Source organism: Stenella coeruleoalba (genome assembly GCF_951394435.1).
Source record: "Stenella coeruleoalba genome assembly, chromosome: 8".
Taxonomy (NCBI): domain Eukaryota; kingdom Metazoa; phylum Chordata; class Mammalia; order Artiodactyla; family Delphinidae; genus Stenella; species Stenella coeruleoalba.
Genome location: NC_137154.1, coordinates 80316093 through 80333954, shown reverse-complemented (window position 1 = coordinate 80333954; position 17862 = coordinate 80316093).

Here is a 17862-nt window from a genome sequence, read left to right as displayed (position 1 = left end):
TGTTGGTACATAAATAGAAGATGACAGAGTAGAAAGACTCTGAGCTCACCTCTCACAGCCACAAAATTACAATTATTTACATAATAACTATTGAAGAAAAAGACTGAAACCTATCAGAAAAGATATTCTATAACTAAAATTATAAAGAAGGAACTACAACAAGATGGGTAGGAGAGGTGGAGTTGTGGTATAGTCAAGAGTCATACCCCCAGATGGGTGACCCACAAAAGGCAGAAAAATTAGAATTGCAGAGGTACTCCCTAGGGAGAAAGGAGTCTGAGCCCCACATTGGGCTCCCAAGACTGGGGTTCCTGTATTGGGAAGATGAGCCCCCAGAATATTTGTCTTTGTAGGCCAGTGGGATTTACGTTTAGGAGACTCAGACTGACGTGGGAAATAGAGACTCCACTCTTACAGGGTTCATGCAAAATCTCACATGCTCTGTGACCCAGGGCAGAAGCAGTAATTTGAAAGGAACCTGGGTCAGACCTACCTGTTGATCTTGGAGAGCCTCGTAGAGGGGTGGGAGGCAATTGGAGCTCACCCTGGGGACATTAGACACTGTAGCAGCCATTTTTGGTAGCTAATTCTACCACATGGACACTGATAAGCACCATTTAGGAATCCTCCCTCTAGCTTATAAGCCTAGGACCCAGCTCTGCACCTGCCCACCAGCCCGTACACACAAGTACTGGGCAGCCTCAGGCCAATTAACTAACTGGTCAAGGATACAGCCCTGTCAACCAGCAGATAGGTTGCCTTAAGACCCCCTGAGCCCACAGCCACCCCTGGACACAGCTATACTTATCAGAGGACTCAGGATCTGACCCCACACACTAATGCACAGGCATTAGACCTGAGACACCAGGGTCTTGCAGCTAGAGACCTAGAGATCAAGCTCTGCTTACCAGTGGGCAGGTACCAGCCCCAGAATGCCCTGGCCTGCAGCCCCACCCACCAGTGAGTCTGCTCTAGACATGGAAATAGCCTCATTCACCAGTGTGCAGACACCAGTCTTAAGATAACCATAGTCCTTCAGTCTGCTGTGACAGGACCCAATCTTTCTACAAGCAGGTCAGCACAAGTCCTGGGACCTAATCTCTTGACCTTGACTCCACCCACCAATGAGCCAGCACTATCTTCAGGACCTCCCAGAATTCAATAGGCAGCCACATTGTGAAAGGTTCCATCAACCAGTGGCTGGCAGCATTCACATGAGGTAGGTCTGGGCAATCAACTGGACTAGGGACAGGCATGTCTACCAGACCATCCACAGTAAAACTTCAACCTGCCTCAACAGAAGCACCCTGCAGCCAACATAGGAAGCATACCTAGAGCATATAGATCTGGTGACTCAAGCAGAGTGTGCTATTGAGACACACAGGACATCTCTTACAGAAGGCCACTTCTCCAAGTCAGCAAATGTAACCAATGTACAAGATACACAGAAATAAAAGCCAGAAGTTAGGCAAAATGAGGGAACAAAGGAACATGTTCTAAGTAAAAGGACAAGTTAAAAACCCAGATAAATTAAGTAAAGTGGAGATAGGCAATCTACCCGAGAAAGAGTTCAAGTTAATGATTATTAAAATGACAAAAGAAGCAGGGAGAAGAATGGATGAACAGAGGGAGAAGTAAGAAGTTTTTAACAAGGGTTAGAAACTATAAAGAACAACCAAACGGAGATGAAGAATGTAATACTGCAATGAAAAATCCACTAGAAGGAATCAAGAGTACACTAAATGATGCAGAAGAACAGATCAGTGAACTGGAAGATACAGGAGTAGAAATTACTGAAGCTGAACAGAAAAATAGAATGAGAAGAAATGAGAACAGATTAAGAGACCTCTGAGACAACATCTAGTATTATAGGGGCCCCAGGATGAGAAGAGAGAAAGGGACAGAGAGCATACCTAAAGATATAATAGCTGAAAACTTCCATAACCTGGGAAAGGAAACAAACATCCAAGTCCAGGAAGCAAAAGGTATCCCAAACAGAATCAACAAAAAGATTACCACATCAAGACACATTGTAATTAAAATGGCCAAAGTTAAAGACAAAGAGGTAACATTAAAAGTAGCAAGTTTAAAGCAGCAAGTTACATAAAAGAATTCCCATAAGGCTATCAGCTAACTTTTCAGGAGAAATTTTGCAGACCAGAAGTGAGTGGTGTGATATATTTAGAGTGATGAAAGGCAAAAACCTACCAGCAAGAACACTGGCTTTGCAAGGCTCTCGTTCAGATTTGATGAAGAGATCAAAAGTTTTACAGACAACCAAAAGCTAAAAGAGTTCAAAACCATCAAACCACTTTTAAAAGAAATGTTAAAGGGACTTATTTAAGCAAAATATGAGGCTACAACTAGAAATATGAAAATTATGAAATTAAAAACACATTGGGCTTCCCTGGTGACGCAGTGGTTGAGAGTCTGCCTGCCGATGCAGGGGACACAGGTTCGTGCCCCGGTCCAGAAAGATCCCACATGCCATGGAGTGGCTGGGCCCATGAGCCATGGCCACTGAGCCTGCATGTCCGGAGCCTGTGCTCCTCAATGGGAGAGGCCACAACAGTGAGAGATCCGCATACTGCAAAAAAAAAAAAAAACGAAAAAACAAAAAAACAAAAACAAAAACACAGTAGTAATTCCAAATAATTTATGTGTATATTCCACCCTCATGGAGGTAGAGCATGAGTACCCACTCCTTAGTGTGGGCTAAGCATAGTGACAGCCTTCCAAAGAGTACAGTATGGAAAGGGTCACAAACAAGCAATTTTACAGTGGAGAAATCTGAAAAATACTACCTTAGCCAGGTGATCAAGATCAACATCAACATGGTAAGTCATGTTGATAATATGTACCTTTCATATGGTGTGATGAGAATGAGACTTTACCTCTGTGTCCTTCCTCCCTAAAACACATAACCCCAGTTTAATCATGAGAAAAATATCAGACAAATCTCAATTGAGGAACATTCTACAAAATACCTGACCAGTACTCCTCAAAAAAATACTGTACCAGTACTCCTCAAAGGTAAGGAAAGTTCAGGAAAATATCACAGCCAAGAAGAGTATAAGGAGACATGACAAATAAATGTACTGTGGTAACCTGGATGGGTTCCTAGAATAGTAAAAGAATATTAGGTAAAAACTAAGGAAATCTGAATGAGATATGTACTTTGGTTAATAATAATGTGCCAGTATTGATTCATTAATTGTGACAAATGTACCATCCTATGTACAAGAACTTAATAATAGGGGAAACTGTGTATGAGTATATGTTACCTCTCTGTATTATGTTTGCAATTTTTCTTTAAATCTAAAGCAATGTTAAAATAAAGTGTCTACTCTTAAAAACAAACACACATTAGTAAAGGCAAATATACAGTGAAGTTAGTAAATTAACCATGTACAAAGCTAGTAGGAAAGTTAAAATACAAATTAGGAAAATCACCTATATCAACAATAAGCAGTTAAGGGATAAAATAAGCAAATAGATGTAAAATACTTAAAATATGATGTCAAAAATAAAATCATGAGGGGAGGAGAGAAAAATGTGGGGTTGTTAAAATATGTTCAAAATTAAGAGATTAGCAAGTTAAAACAAGCATATATATATATATATGGCTCATGGTAATCACAAACCAAAAATCTATAATATATATACACACACACAAAAAAAAAGGGATCCAAGCATAACACTAAAGATAGTGATCAAATCACAAGAGAAGAGAACAAAAGAAGAAAGGAACAAAAAAGAACAACAAAAACAATGCCAAAAAATTAACAAAATGTCAATAAAAACATACATATCAATCATTAAATTAAGTGTAAATGGACTAAATTCTCCAATTGAAAGACATAGAATGGCTGAATGGAAATAAAAACAAGGGCTGCATATATGTTGCCTACAAGAGATTCACTTCAGATCTAAAAACACACACATACTGAAAATGAGGAAATAAAAAAAGGTTTTCCATGCAAATGGAAATCAAAAGAAAGTCAGTGTAGCAATACATGTATCAGACAACATAGACTTTAAAACTAAGACTACAGGGGAGACCTTCAAGATGGTGGAGGAGTAAGATGTGGAGATCACCTCCCTCCCCCTAAATACATCAAAAATACATCTACATGTGGAACAACTCCTACAGAACACCTACTGAATGCTGGTAGAAGACCTCAGACTTCCCAGAAGGCAAGAAAATCCCTACATACCTGGATAGAGCAAAATAAAAAAGAACAAACAGAGACAAAAGAATAGGGATGGGATCCGCACCTCTGGGAGGGAACTGTGAAAGTGGAAGAGTTTCCACACACTAGGGAGCCCCTTTGCTTGTGGGGACAGGGGGTAGAGGGGAAGCTTCAGAGCCACAAAGGAGAGCGCAGCAACAGGGATGCAGAGGGCAAAGCGGAGAGATTTGTACAGGAGAAGTGGAGATCCTCCCATGCAGAGGATCAGTGCTGACCAGTCCTCAGCAGCCTGAGAGGCTTGTCTGCTAACATGCCAGGGCGAGTAGGGGCTGGGAGCTGAGGCTCGGGCTTCAGAGGTCAGACCTCAGGGAGAGGACAAGGACTTGATGCATGAAGACAGCCTGAAGGGGCTAGTGTGACACAGCTAGACAGGAGGGTGTCCAGGAAAAAGTCTGGTCCTGCCGGAGAGAAAAGAGACCTTTGTTTTGGGGTGTGTGAATAGAGGGAATTCCTTCCCCATGTGCTCACAGAAAGCAGAGCACTGCCTAAGTGAGCTCCAGAGAGGGGAACAAGCTGCGGCTATCAGCTTCAACCCCAGAGATGGGCTGCCTCTGACACCAAGAATCCTGTGTGCAAGTGCAGGTCACTATCCATACAACCCTGGGAGCCTGTGTAACATGACACAGGGTCCTGAGATCCAGGGACAACTTCCCCAGGAGAACACACAGCATGCTTCAGGCTGTTACAATGTCACTCCTGCCTCTGTCGCCTCAGGCTTCACCTGCATTCCAATTATGACTACTACACACCTCACTCTCCCAGGCCTGAGTGAGCAAGAGAGCCCTAATCAGTCACTGCTTTAAGCCCCTCCTGTCAGGGCAGGGAACATATTCCTGAGGGCAGCCTACACACAAAGTGGGGAAAAAGCTGAAACGCAGGAGCTGTGTGCAAAAAAAGATGCGAAAAGAAAATTTCTCTGTGCAGCCTCAGGAGCAGCAGATTAAATCCCCACAATCAATTTTATAAACCCTTCATCTGAAGAATACCTGAATAGAGAACAAATGTTCCCAAAATTGAGGTGCTGAACTTTGGAAGCAACTGTACACTTGGAATTTGCTTTCTGTTTCTAATTTGTCTCTGGTTTTATGTTTATCTTAGTTTAGTATTTAGAGCTTATTATCATTGGTGGATTTGTTTATTGGTTTGGTGCTTTCTTCCATTTTTTAAATTTCTTTCCCCTTTTTTTCTCTTTTTGTGAGTGTGTATATATATGCTTCTTTGTGTGATTTTCTCTGTAAAGGTTTGCTTTAACAATTTGTTTTAGAGTCCTGTCTGTTCGTTTTCTTTTCTCTTTTTTCTTTTTGTTGTTGTAGTCTTTTTTTCCCCCTCTCTTCTTTTTCTTCTGAGCTGTGTGGCTGAAGAAAAGATCTTGGTGCTCCATCTAGGTGTTGCACCTGAGTCTCCAAGGTGGGAGGGCCGAGTCCAGGACATTGGACCACAAGAAACCTCCCAGTTCCACATAATATCAATCAGCGAGAGCTCTCCAAAGATCATTGTCTCAATGCTAAGACCCAACTCCACTGAAAGGCCAGCAAGCTCCAGTGCTTTATGTCCCATGCCAAAAAACAATCAAGACAGGAACACAACCCCACCTATTAGCAGAGAGGCTGACTAAAGTCATAGTAAGTTACAGACACACAAAATCACACTGCTGGATGTGGCCCTGACCACAAGAAGGACAAGATACAGCCCCACCAACAGGAACACAGGCACCAGTCCACTCCACATGGAAGCCTACACAAGCAATTGAACCAAACTCACCCACTGGGGGCAGACACCGAAAATAACGGGAACTACAAACGTGAAGCCTGGGAAAATGAGACCCAAAACACAGTAAGTTAAACAAAATGAAAAAAACAGGGAAATATGCAGCAGATGAGGGAGCAAGGGAAAAACCACTAAAACAAACAAATAAAAATGAAATAGGCAGTGTACCTGAAAAAGAATTAAGAGTAATAATACTGAAGATGATCCAAAATCCAGGAAATAGAGGGAGAAAATACAAGAAACATTTAACAAGCACCTAGAAGAACTAAAGAGCAAACAAATAAGGATGAGTAAAACAATAAATAAAGTTAAAAATTTCCTAGAAGGAATCAATAGCCAAATAATTGAGGCAGAAGAACGGATAAGTGACCTGGAAGACAAAATAGTATAAATAACTACCACAGAGCAGAATAAAAAAAAAAGAATGAAAAAAATTGAGGACAGTCTCAGAGATCTGGAACAACATTAAACACAGCAACATTCGAATTATAATGGTACCAGAAGAAGAAGAGAAAAAGGAAGATTCTGAGGAAATATTTGAAGAGATTATAATTGAAAACTTCCTTAATATGGGAAAGGAAATAGTCAATCAAGTCCAGGAAATACAAAGAGTCCCAAACAGGATAAGTCCAAGGAGAAATATGCCAAGACACTTATTAATCAAAGTATCAAAAATTAAATACAAAGAAAAAATATTAAAAGCAGCAAGGGAAAAGCAACAAAAATATAAAAGGGAATCCCCATAAGGTTAACAGCTGATCTTTCAGCAGAAACTCTGCTAGCCAGAAGGGAGTAGCAGGACATAATTAAAGTGATGAAAGGGAAAAAAACTACAACCAAATTTACTCTACCCAGCAAGGATCTCATTCAGGTTTGACAGAGAAATTAAAACCTTTACAGACAAGCAAAAGCTAAGAAAATTCAGCACCACTAAACCAGCTTTACAACAAGTGCAAAAGGAACTTCTCTAGGCAGGAAATACAAGAGAAGGAAAAGACCTACAAAAACAAACCCAAAACAATTAAGAAAATGGTAATAGTAACATATCGATAACAACCTTAGTGTAAATGGATTAAATGTGCCAACCAAAATACACAGACTGGCTAAATGGATATATAAACAAGACCCATATATATGCTGTCTAAAAGAGACCCACTTCAGACCTAGGGACACATACAGACTGAAAGTGAGTGAATGAAAACGATATTCCATGCAAATGGAAATCCAAAAAAGCTGGAGTAGCAACACTCATATCAACAAAATAGGCATTAAATTAAATACTATTACAAGAGACAAAGAAGGACACTACATAACGATCAAGGCATCAAACCAAGAAGAAGATATAATAATTGTAAAAATTTATGCACCCAACATAGGAGCACCTCAATACATAAGGCAAAGGCTAACAGCCGTAAAACAGGAAATTGACAATAACACAATAATAGAAGGGGACATTAACACCAATCCAAACATAGGCAGAAGACTGAAATAGACATTTCTCCAAAGAAGATATACAGATTGACAACAAACACATGAAAGAATGCTCAACATCATTAATCATTAGAGAAATGCAAGTTAAAACAACAATGAGATATCATCCCACACCAGTCAGAATGGCCATCATCAAACAATCTAGAAAAACTAATGCTGGAGAGGATGTGGAGAAAAGGGAACCCTCTTCCACTGTTGGTAGGAATTTAAATTGATACAGCCACTATGGAGAACAGTATGGAGGTTCCTTAAAAAAACAAAAATAGAACTACCATATGACCCAGCAATCCCACTACTGGGCATATACCCTGAGAAAACCATAATTCAAAAAGAGTCATGTACCAAAATGTTCATTGCAGCTCTATTTACAATAGCCAGGACATGGAAGCAACCTAAGTGTCCATCAACAGATGAATGGATAAAGAAGCTGTGGCACATATATACAATAGAATATTACTCAGCCATAAAAAGAAACGAAATTGAGATATTTGTAGTGAGGTGGATGAACCTAAAGTCTGTCATACAGAGTGAAGTAAGTCAGAAAGAGAAAAACAAATACCGTATGCTAACACATATATATGAAATCTAAGGGGAAAAAAATGTCATGAAGAACCTAGGGGTAAGACAGAAATAAAGACACAGACTTACTAGAGAATGGAGTTGAGGATATGGGGAGGGGGAAGGGTAAGCTGTGACAAAGTGAGATAATGGCATGGACATATATACACTACCAAATGTAAAATAGATAGCTACTGAGAAGCAGCCACATAGCACACGGAGATCAGCTCAATAGTTTTTGACTGCCTAGAGGGGTGGGATAGGGAGGGTCGGAGGAAGGGAGATGCAAGAGGGAAGAGATATGGGAACGTGTGTATGTGTATAACTGATTCACTTTGTTATAGAGCAGAAACTAACACACAATTGTAAAGCAATTATACTCCAATAAAGATGTTAAAAAAAAAAAAAGAAAATCTGAAAGATGACACCAGAAAACTGAGAGCTCACCAATGAATTTGGCAAAGTTGCAGAATACAAAATTAATTTACAGAAATCTGTTGCATTTCTATATACTAACAATGAACTATTAGAAAAATAAATTAAGGAAAATATCTCTTTTACCATCACATCAAAATGAATAGAATACTTAGGAATAAACCTACCTAAAGAGATAAAAGACCTGTACTCAGAAAACTATAACACTGATGAAAGAAACAAGATTACACAAAAAAATTGACAAATATATCATGATCATGCCCTGGAAGAATTAATATTGTTAAAATGACCATACTACTCAAGGCAATCTAAAGATTCAATGAACTCCTTATGAAAATATTCATGACATATTTCACAGACAAGAGCAAATAATACTAAAATTTGTATGGACCCAGAAAGTATCCCAAATATCCAAAGCAATCTTGAGAAATAAATAAAGCTGGAGGTATCATGCTGCCTGGCTTAGACTATAATACTAAGCTATAGTTATTGAAACAGCATAGTACTGGCATAAAAACAAACACAGAGATCACTGAAACAGTAAAGAGCCCAGAAATAGCATAAAAACTTATGGTCAGTTAATCTAAAAATAGGAGACAACATTATATAAAGGGGAAAACACCGTGCCTTCAATAAGTAGTGCTGGGAAAACTGAACAATTACATGTAAATCAGTGAAATTAGAACATTTTCTCATACCAAATAAAACAGTAAATTCAAAATGCATTAAAGACCTAAATGTAAGACCTGAAACCTTGAAACTCCTAGAATAAAACATTGGCAGAACACTCTCTGACATAAATTGTAGCGATATTTTTTTGGATCTGTTTCCTAAGGCAGAAGTCCCCAACCCCTAGGATGTGGACTGGTAGAAGTCCACAGCCTATTAGGAACTGGGCTGCACAGCAGGAGGTGAGTGGTGGGTGAGCGAGGGAACCTTCATCTGCCACTACCCATCACACCTCATCACTCGCATTACCACCTGAACCATTGCTTGCATCACTGCCTGAACCATCACTCTCAGTACTGCCTGAACAAAACCCTGTCCCCCATCTGTGGAAAAATTGTCTTCCATGAAACCAGTCCCTGGTGGTAAAAAGGTTGGGGACTGCTCTCCTAAGGCAAAATAAATAAAAGCAGAAATAAAGAAATGGGACATAACTAGACTTAAAAGGTTTTGCACAGTGAAGGAAACCATGGACAAAATGAGAAGAAAACCTACTGAATGGGAAAATTTATTTGTAAATGATGTGACCAATAAGAGGTTAATAACCAAAATATACAAACAGCTCATACAACTCAGTATAAAAAATCAAACAACCCAGTTAATAACTGGGCAGAAGACCTGAATAGAAAATATACAGAAGGCTAACAGGCACAAGAAAAGATGTTCAACATAGCTAATTATCAGAGAAATGCAAATTAAAACCACAATGAAATATCTCCTCTCACCTGTCAGAATGGCTATCATCAAAAAGACAACAAATAAGTGTTGGTGAGGATGTGGAGAAAAGGGAACCCTAGTACACTCTTTTAGGGTAATAAATTGGTAAACCACTGTGGAAAACAGTGTGAAGTTTCCTCAGAGAACCAAAAATAGAACTTCTATATCATCCAGCAATTCCACTCCTGGCTATATATCTGAAGAAAATAAAGCAGTAATTCGAAAATATACACATACCTCAATGTTTATAGCAGCCTTATTTGCAGTAACCAAGATATGGAGACAACGTGTCCAACAACATATGAATGGACAAAGAAGATGTGATATATGTATATATACATACATACACAATGGTGTACTACTTAGCCATAAAAAATAATGACATTTTGCCATTTGTAAAAACATGGATGCACTTGGAGGGTATTATGCTAAATGAAATAAGTCAGACAGAGAAAGACAAATACTCTATGTTATCACTGATATGTGGAGCCCCAAAAAACAGAACAAACTAGTGAATATAACAAAAAGGACTCAGACACACAGATATAGAGAACAAACTAGCAGTTTTCAGTAGGATGAGAAGTATAAGGGTAAGGTATTAAGAAGTACAGACTACTATGTATAAGACAAATACACTACCAGGTTATAACATACAGCATAGGGAAGATAACAAATATTTTGTAATAGCTATTGAAGGAATATAATCTATAAAAATTTTGAAACACTATGTTGTACAGTTAGAACTAATATATTGTAAATCAATGATACCTCAATATAAATAAATAAATAAATAAATAAGAAAATATTTAAAAATAAGTTTACCAAAAAAAGTACTACTTTCTTGTCCCGAGGCTGACTTTAATAAGTTTCCTGAGGCTGAGCAAGTCACTTTTCCTGTGTCATCCATTCATTCAACATTTTTTCTTGAAGGCTTCCTTGTGGATCATGGGCCAGAAACAAGATGGACTGTGGAGCAAACACACCTGGCCCTAGCCTTCATGGAACTGATCTTATAGTGGGTAAGACAGATACTAAAGAATTGACTGGACACAGAAATAAATACACACACAGATTGTGTAAAATGTAATAAAAAGCATTTGATATGAAAGAATATTTAAGATTTGGGTCCCTGGTTTATTTCACCAGTCCTAGAAGACTTATCTGAGGAAGCAAAATTTAAGCTCATACCCATAGTATGATAGAACATTATGTGCAAAGAGTAAAAGGGGAAGTATAACAGGCATGAGGTTCTTAGTATGGCTGGAATGCAGTCAAAGGGGAGAAGGGTAAAGAGTGGAACTTAAGAGCTAAACACAGCCCAGATCATCTGAGGCCTTATAAACATGCTAAGAATTTTGATATGTATCCTAAGTGAAATGAGAAAATTACCAAAAAATATTAAGCAGCAGAATGGCATAATCAGATTTGTATTTTTAAAGTTTACTTGGGCTGCAGTATACACAGTGAATTGGTAGAATAAGATGCAGCAGTTAGAAAAAAGAGAATAGATTGTACACACTGAAATGTAGATAGATCTCTAAAACCCATAATACTGAGTGAAAAAGAAAAGACAAAATGCATTCCATAGTAAAATGTCATTTATATAATGATGGTCTGATCAGAACACATAAATTTTGGATACATATTAAACACCCTAAATTATTGCTCTTGAAAGGCTGCATAGGAATGGTGACAGAGGGAGGGGGTTAAAGGAATAAATAACTGAATAAAACAAAACAGGGGCCTCACATGGACCAGTGATGATAGAAAATTATGAGTATGATTAACAGGAAACCCTGTAACTGAGTTCCTCCTTTGGCATGCACATAGGGAGTAGTATTTGAGATGAATCTTAGTGGATGAGTAGGGTTTAGATAGAAAAGATGACAAGTGTTATTTCTGGAACAGCATGAATAAAGCAAACATTTGCAAAATACAGTAAATGTTTGAGAAGAGAGTTTCAGTTTAGTTTGGCTAGAATATAATTTTAATAATAATAAAGGGGAGAGGAAAAAGATTGAAATTAGGTTGAGTGTAGATATGGATAACTTTGCAGCCCTAAGGAGTTGATAAATTGTACACCATTGATTTGTAAACAAGAACGTGATTGAAAATTTAAGAGTGTGTTACATTTAAAAATTGTATAGGACAGATTGAATAGGGAGAGGGTAGGGGAGGAATTGAATGTAAAGACACCAGGTAAAAGATTCACATAGTAGTCTAGGAAAACTTAACCAGACAGAAAACTAACATAGAAGTCCAAGATAAAGATTATAAGGACTTAACCATGCATTTCCAGGAATAATTGGAAAAATCAGAAGTGAGAGTGTGGAAATACCATTATCAGGCTTGGCTAAAAACAGGAGGTGTTGAGGTGAGGAAAAGAACAAAGCCAAAGAACTCATAAACAAGGGAATTGAGATCTCTTTAACAGAAAAGAAAATTAAAATACGTAGATTGAAATTCAATTTTGCACATGTTGACTATGTAGTGCTAGAAGGATATCCAGGTAAATGTATTTAAAGGATAAGGGAAATATAAGATGAGAGTTAATGAACCAGAGATGGAGAGGACAAATATGAGAGATAGTAAAGAGTAATTGGTAAGATCACTGGAGTACATCAAACTTGAATTTAAATTGGTGGTGATGGGACTTACCTGGTGGTGCAGTATGGTGCCAATGCAGGGGACCCTGGTTCTATCCCTGGTCCTGAAAGATCCCACATGCTGCAGAACAACTGAGCCCATGCACCACAACTACTGAGCCTGCGCTCTAGAGCCCACAAACCAAAACTACTCAAGCCCGTGCACCGCAACTACTGAAGCCCGTGTGCCTAAAGCCCATGCTCCACACAAGAGAAGTCACTGCAATGAGAATCTCATGCAGCAATGAAGAGTAGCCCCCTCACCACAATTAGAGAAAGCCTGCACATAGCAACAAAAAACCTAACACAGTCAAAAATATAAATATATAAATAAATAAATTTATAATAAGTAAATAAATTGGTGGTGACAATTTTGCATTGTGTGTTATAGCCTTTTATAAACTTTTATCAGTTTATCCACTTAATAAATAAAGGTTGTTTTAGCACCTATTAAATGTAGGACAACACCAGGAGCTGAAGATGAAGGAGTGAAGAATGAAACAGTCACTTTTATAGTTGGAGGTTTTTGCATTCAGTATTTATTGAGCACCTCCCTCCCTGTGCAGAAGGAGTGAATAATGAAACAGTCACTTTTATAGTTGGAGGTTTTTGCATTCAGTATTTATTGAGCACCTCTCTCCCTGTGCAGAAGGACTGGGCATGTGTAGATGAATAAGATATGCCCTGTGCTGTGTCATGAGTACAAGTAGAGTGCTAGGGACATTGAGAGAAAGGAGACCCTAGAGAGAATACTGGAGCTGGACTTTGAGGAATGATTAGAAGTCCATCAAACAAAGTATATTCATATATAACAGTTCCTTTAATTCCAATCTCAACTCTATGAGTGTCAAATAAATAGCACATGTTAGAGGTGAGCTTTTTAGGGTATATTTTGAGCTATACATCAAGATGAGTAAAAGGCTAGTTTGGTAGATCTGTCAATCCTTGTGTTCCTCTTCCTAATTTCACTGCTTTGTTTGAAGTATGTCTTTTTATTTAGCTCTTGGTGGAAGAACAAAGGTATTCCTTGAGAATATTGATTTTTCAAGAGTGTGAAGGTGTGAGGTGTTGTGTTTGCCAAACAAAATACATGATTTCTAACACATTATGACTAATTCAGGCAAATATATTCTTTAAAGATAAGTCTTCATTTCATTCTGTCTCTATAGAGGTGGATTCAGTAAACAGGTTAAAACAAACGTCCTCTGTCAACTAATTTTTCAACAATGTTTTAAAGGGTGGCAAACATTCCTTTTTGACAAAAACCTTTCAGTGTCTCAGACGCCAATGAATATAAATGCACAAGAAAAACTTTTTTACTTAGATTCATAGTGTTTGATATTCATATACGCTAAAGGATTTAAAATTTAGCTGAATTTAAAACTAACAGTCAACATTTAAAAATTAATTATTACTCCCCAAATTAAGTGCTTTAGCTTGCATATCATGCATTGTGCTTCCTAAGAAAACAGGCATTTTATTTTCTACTTAATTATCTACTTCTTCCTGTCGATCAGTATTGATAGGTCATCAAAAATGAGTCAAATTTTTAAAGGAACCTCCATATTGTTTTCCACAGTGGTTGTATCAGTTTACATCCTCACCAATAGTGCAGGAGGGTTATCTTTTCATCACACCCTTTCCAGCTACTGGACATATACCCTGAGAAATACATAATTCAAGAAGAGACATGTACCACAGTTCATTGCAGCACTATTTACAATAGCCAGGATATGGAAGCAACCTAAATATCCATCGACAGATGAATTGATAGAGAAGATGTGACACATATATACTATGGAATATTACTCAGCCATAAAAAGAAACAAGACTGAGTTATTTGTAGTGAGGTGGATGGACCTAGAGTCTGTCATACAGAGTGAAGTAAGTCAGAAGAGAAAAACAAATACCGTATGCTAACACATATATATGGAATCTTAAAAAAAAAAAAAGGTACTGATGAACCTTGTTGCAGTGCAGGAATAAAGATGTGGACATAGAGAATAGACTTGAGGATACGGGGTGGGAGGGGGAAGCTGGGGCGAAGTGAGAATAGCTTTGACATATATACATTACCGAATGTAAAATAGTTAGCTAGTGGGAAGCAGCAGCATAGCACAGGGAGATCAACTCAGTGTTTGCAATAACCTAGAGGGGTGGGATAGGGAGGATGGGAGAGAGGCTCAAGAGAGAGGGGATATGGGGACATATGTATGCATATGGCTGATTCACTTTGTTGCACAACAGAAACGAACACAGTATTGTGAAGCAATTATACTCCAATAAAGATCTACTTTAAAAAAATGAGTCAAGGACACCCTGCTTTGGTATCCATACAAATAGGATTCAATTATGTCCAATGAGTTTCCAAAACTTGCATAAGTCATTAATTTGAAAAACATGAAAATTAATGACAGGGAATTTGGAGATGATGCCAAAGACATTTTAAAATTAATCCCATTTAAACTTCAATTATTAATACTCAGAAAATGCCTAATGCAACTAATTTTAACTTTGAAACATAATTTATACAATAAAAATACTTGTTCACTTCATTATTTTATTTCTACTATAATTTTGACTAAAAGTTAACATTTCTTTAGATTAAAATATAACTATATTAGACAGCAAATGGGACTCAAATTAAATATGCCAATAAAGTATGCCTAATTTATCTCATTAAATGATTTGCTCCCCTCCAATTCATGTTTTGTTTGTGAACATGTAAGTAGAGGCTCATTCTCTACGTGCATGGAGCAATTTCTTCCATTTATTTGGAAAAGGTTTAGTTGTATCAGTCCACACAATTACATAATTATTTATCTTATGCCTTCAAATATTTAAAAATTTTATTTATCAGTATCAAAGTCCAGTTGATCATCCATTAAATTCAAGGCCCTCTACAAGTCATTGGGTATTGAAACATGTCAGCAATCTATGAACTTGATAAGCTCATAATATGTAAAATATATTTTATTTGTATTGACAATTATCACTATAGGGAATTGATCACTTATGATGCGAAGTGTTTATTTCTTCCTTTTTATAGATGAAATAATCAATTATATTTATTACACACATTCTCTTCTCCCATTTTTTTATAATCCCTCTTACATTAGTCTTTCTGTCCTATTACTCCACCAAAAATGCTCTTGTCTATATTAACAATGATCTCCACCTTACCAAATCTACTGTTGAATTGTCAAGCCTCATCTTTCTTGACACAGCTGCAGCATATGACACAGTATTTCTTTAAAATACTTTATTCAGTTCATTTGTATTCCAAGCCTTCAGATTTTCCTGAGTTTTTCTGTAATCCTCTGGCTGAGTCTTCCACATCTCCCTGACTACTAACTGTTAAGATGATGCAGTTCTTTCAGTTCCTAAACTTTTTTTTTTGTTTCTCTTTCTATATTCACCCCCTTGGTTATTTTATTTACTGTTATAGTATACATACATATATGTATATACATTTGATGATTCTCAGATTCATATCTCTACTCTTGAACTCCAGCCATGTATTTCAACTATATATTTAATATCTCCACTTTTTTGTCTAGTAGAAGTTTCAATCTTACCAGGTTCATAGTAAGCTTTTGTTGTTTTCTTTTACCTTCCCCTCAAAGAAGCCCTCCAATTGTCTCCCTTGTCAGTAAATGACAACTTGATCCTTCTATTTCATCCAGTAAATTCCTTGGAAACATCCTTGACATTAAGATTTCTCTCAAATGTCACATCTAATCAATCGATTAGCTATACCTGCCTTTAATAAAAGCATGCAAAATCTGAACTTTTCTTATCTCCTCTATTTCTACACATCTGGTCTAAAATGGAATCATCTTTCTTCAGGATTTTTGCAATTTGTTTCACTCTACTTTAATCTCCATCCTCTATTATGTTCTACTTTCAAATCAGTTAAGAGTTATTCTTCTAAAATTTAGTCAGATGATGTTGCTGCTCTACTTAAAAGCCTCAGGTGGCTCCAGAGTTCATTCAGTTAAAACCAAAGCCCCTTCAGTGACCTCAGCTTCTCCCACTCTGCGTCAACATCACTCTTCTCCAACCTCACACTAGGCTCACTCCTACCAGACATATACCACCTGTGTATTGGCTCTGTCCTTTCTGCCTGGAATACTTATCCCCAGATATCAACATGCTCTACTCCTTACTTCCTTCAGGTCTCTGCTCAATGTCTGGCTGAACCAGAGTCAAAGATAAATGTAGCCAGCAGTAGTTAAAGTGGTAAGGATATACTTCAATCAGTAAAAGACTATTGCAAAAGGGAATGGAGTCCAGAGTGAACTGAAATCAGCTTTGATTTGTACACAGTTGACTGAACATTTCAAAGGGAGAATGGGGGCAAAGGTGGTGATGGTGGGGAAAGGGCCCTCAGCAGAGTCAAGGAAGTTAAAAATTACAAACAAAAAAAAAAATGGAAGGAGGGGTCAGTCTATGTGAAACTCCTCTGGGTTTGCTAACTGATGTTTCTAAAGTTTAGACTCCCACCTGTTCACAGAGGCTGGAAAACAGGGTCACACTCTTCAGGTGTTGGTTGGAAGGAGCAGTAAATTCTTTTGATAACATTGAGTTTTCTTAGGCAGGCACTTTAAGAGAGTCTAGAGTCACCAAAGGGATTAGGCCTGAGACTGTTAGAAGGTATGTTAGTGTTTCGTTTAAGCCTTTAGATGCCAAGGTTGAGGCTTAGTCAAGAAGGGGGCTCAGAGGAACCTGGCTAGAGTTTGGTGAATAAGATAATCTTGCCAGCAGTGCTGTCTTTAGTCTAGGGATGATTACTATCCACTACTGAAGCAAGATACTTCTGAAAATTCTACCCCTTAAAGTTTCTACCTGGAAACTCTCTCAAGGAATGGGAAATCATTGGACTTACCTCATTTTTCTCCAGCAAGTCATGGATCACTGTCCTTAAGTTTCAGATGTCCTATCTTGAAACTATTATTTTGTATGCCCTGTGTTTGTGTATATTTGTCTCAGAGGGGAGGGTAAATCCAGTTCCTGTTAGTCCATCTTTGTTATATTCCTTGTTCTTAAATCTCTTCCATGTGATATTACTATAGCCAGTTCAGCATTCTTTTGATTTGACATATGCATGATATATTATTCCACCCTTTGGTTTTACACTTCTGTGAAAAACCACCATGCCTAAGCCCCAACCCCACAACGAAGGCCTTTTCCTGGATTTTTTTTTCTCCTCTTTTGTGCTGTTGTGGTTCTGTTTTACCTTCTGGTTGTTGTTTCATCTATATTTTTAT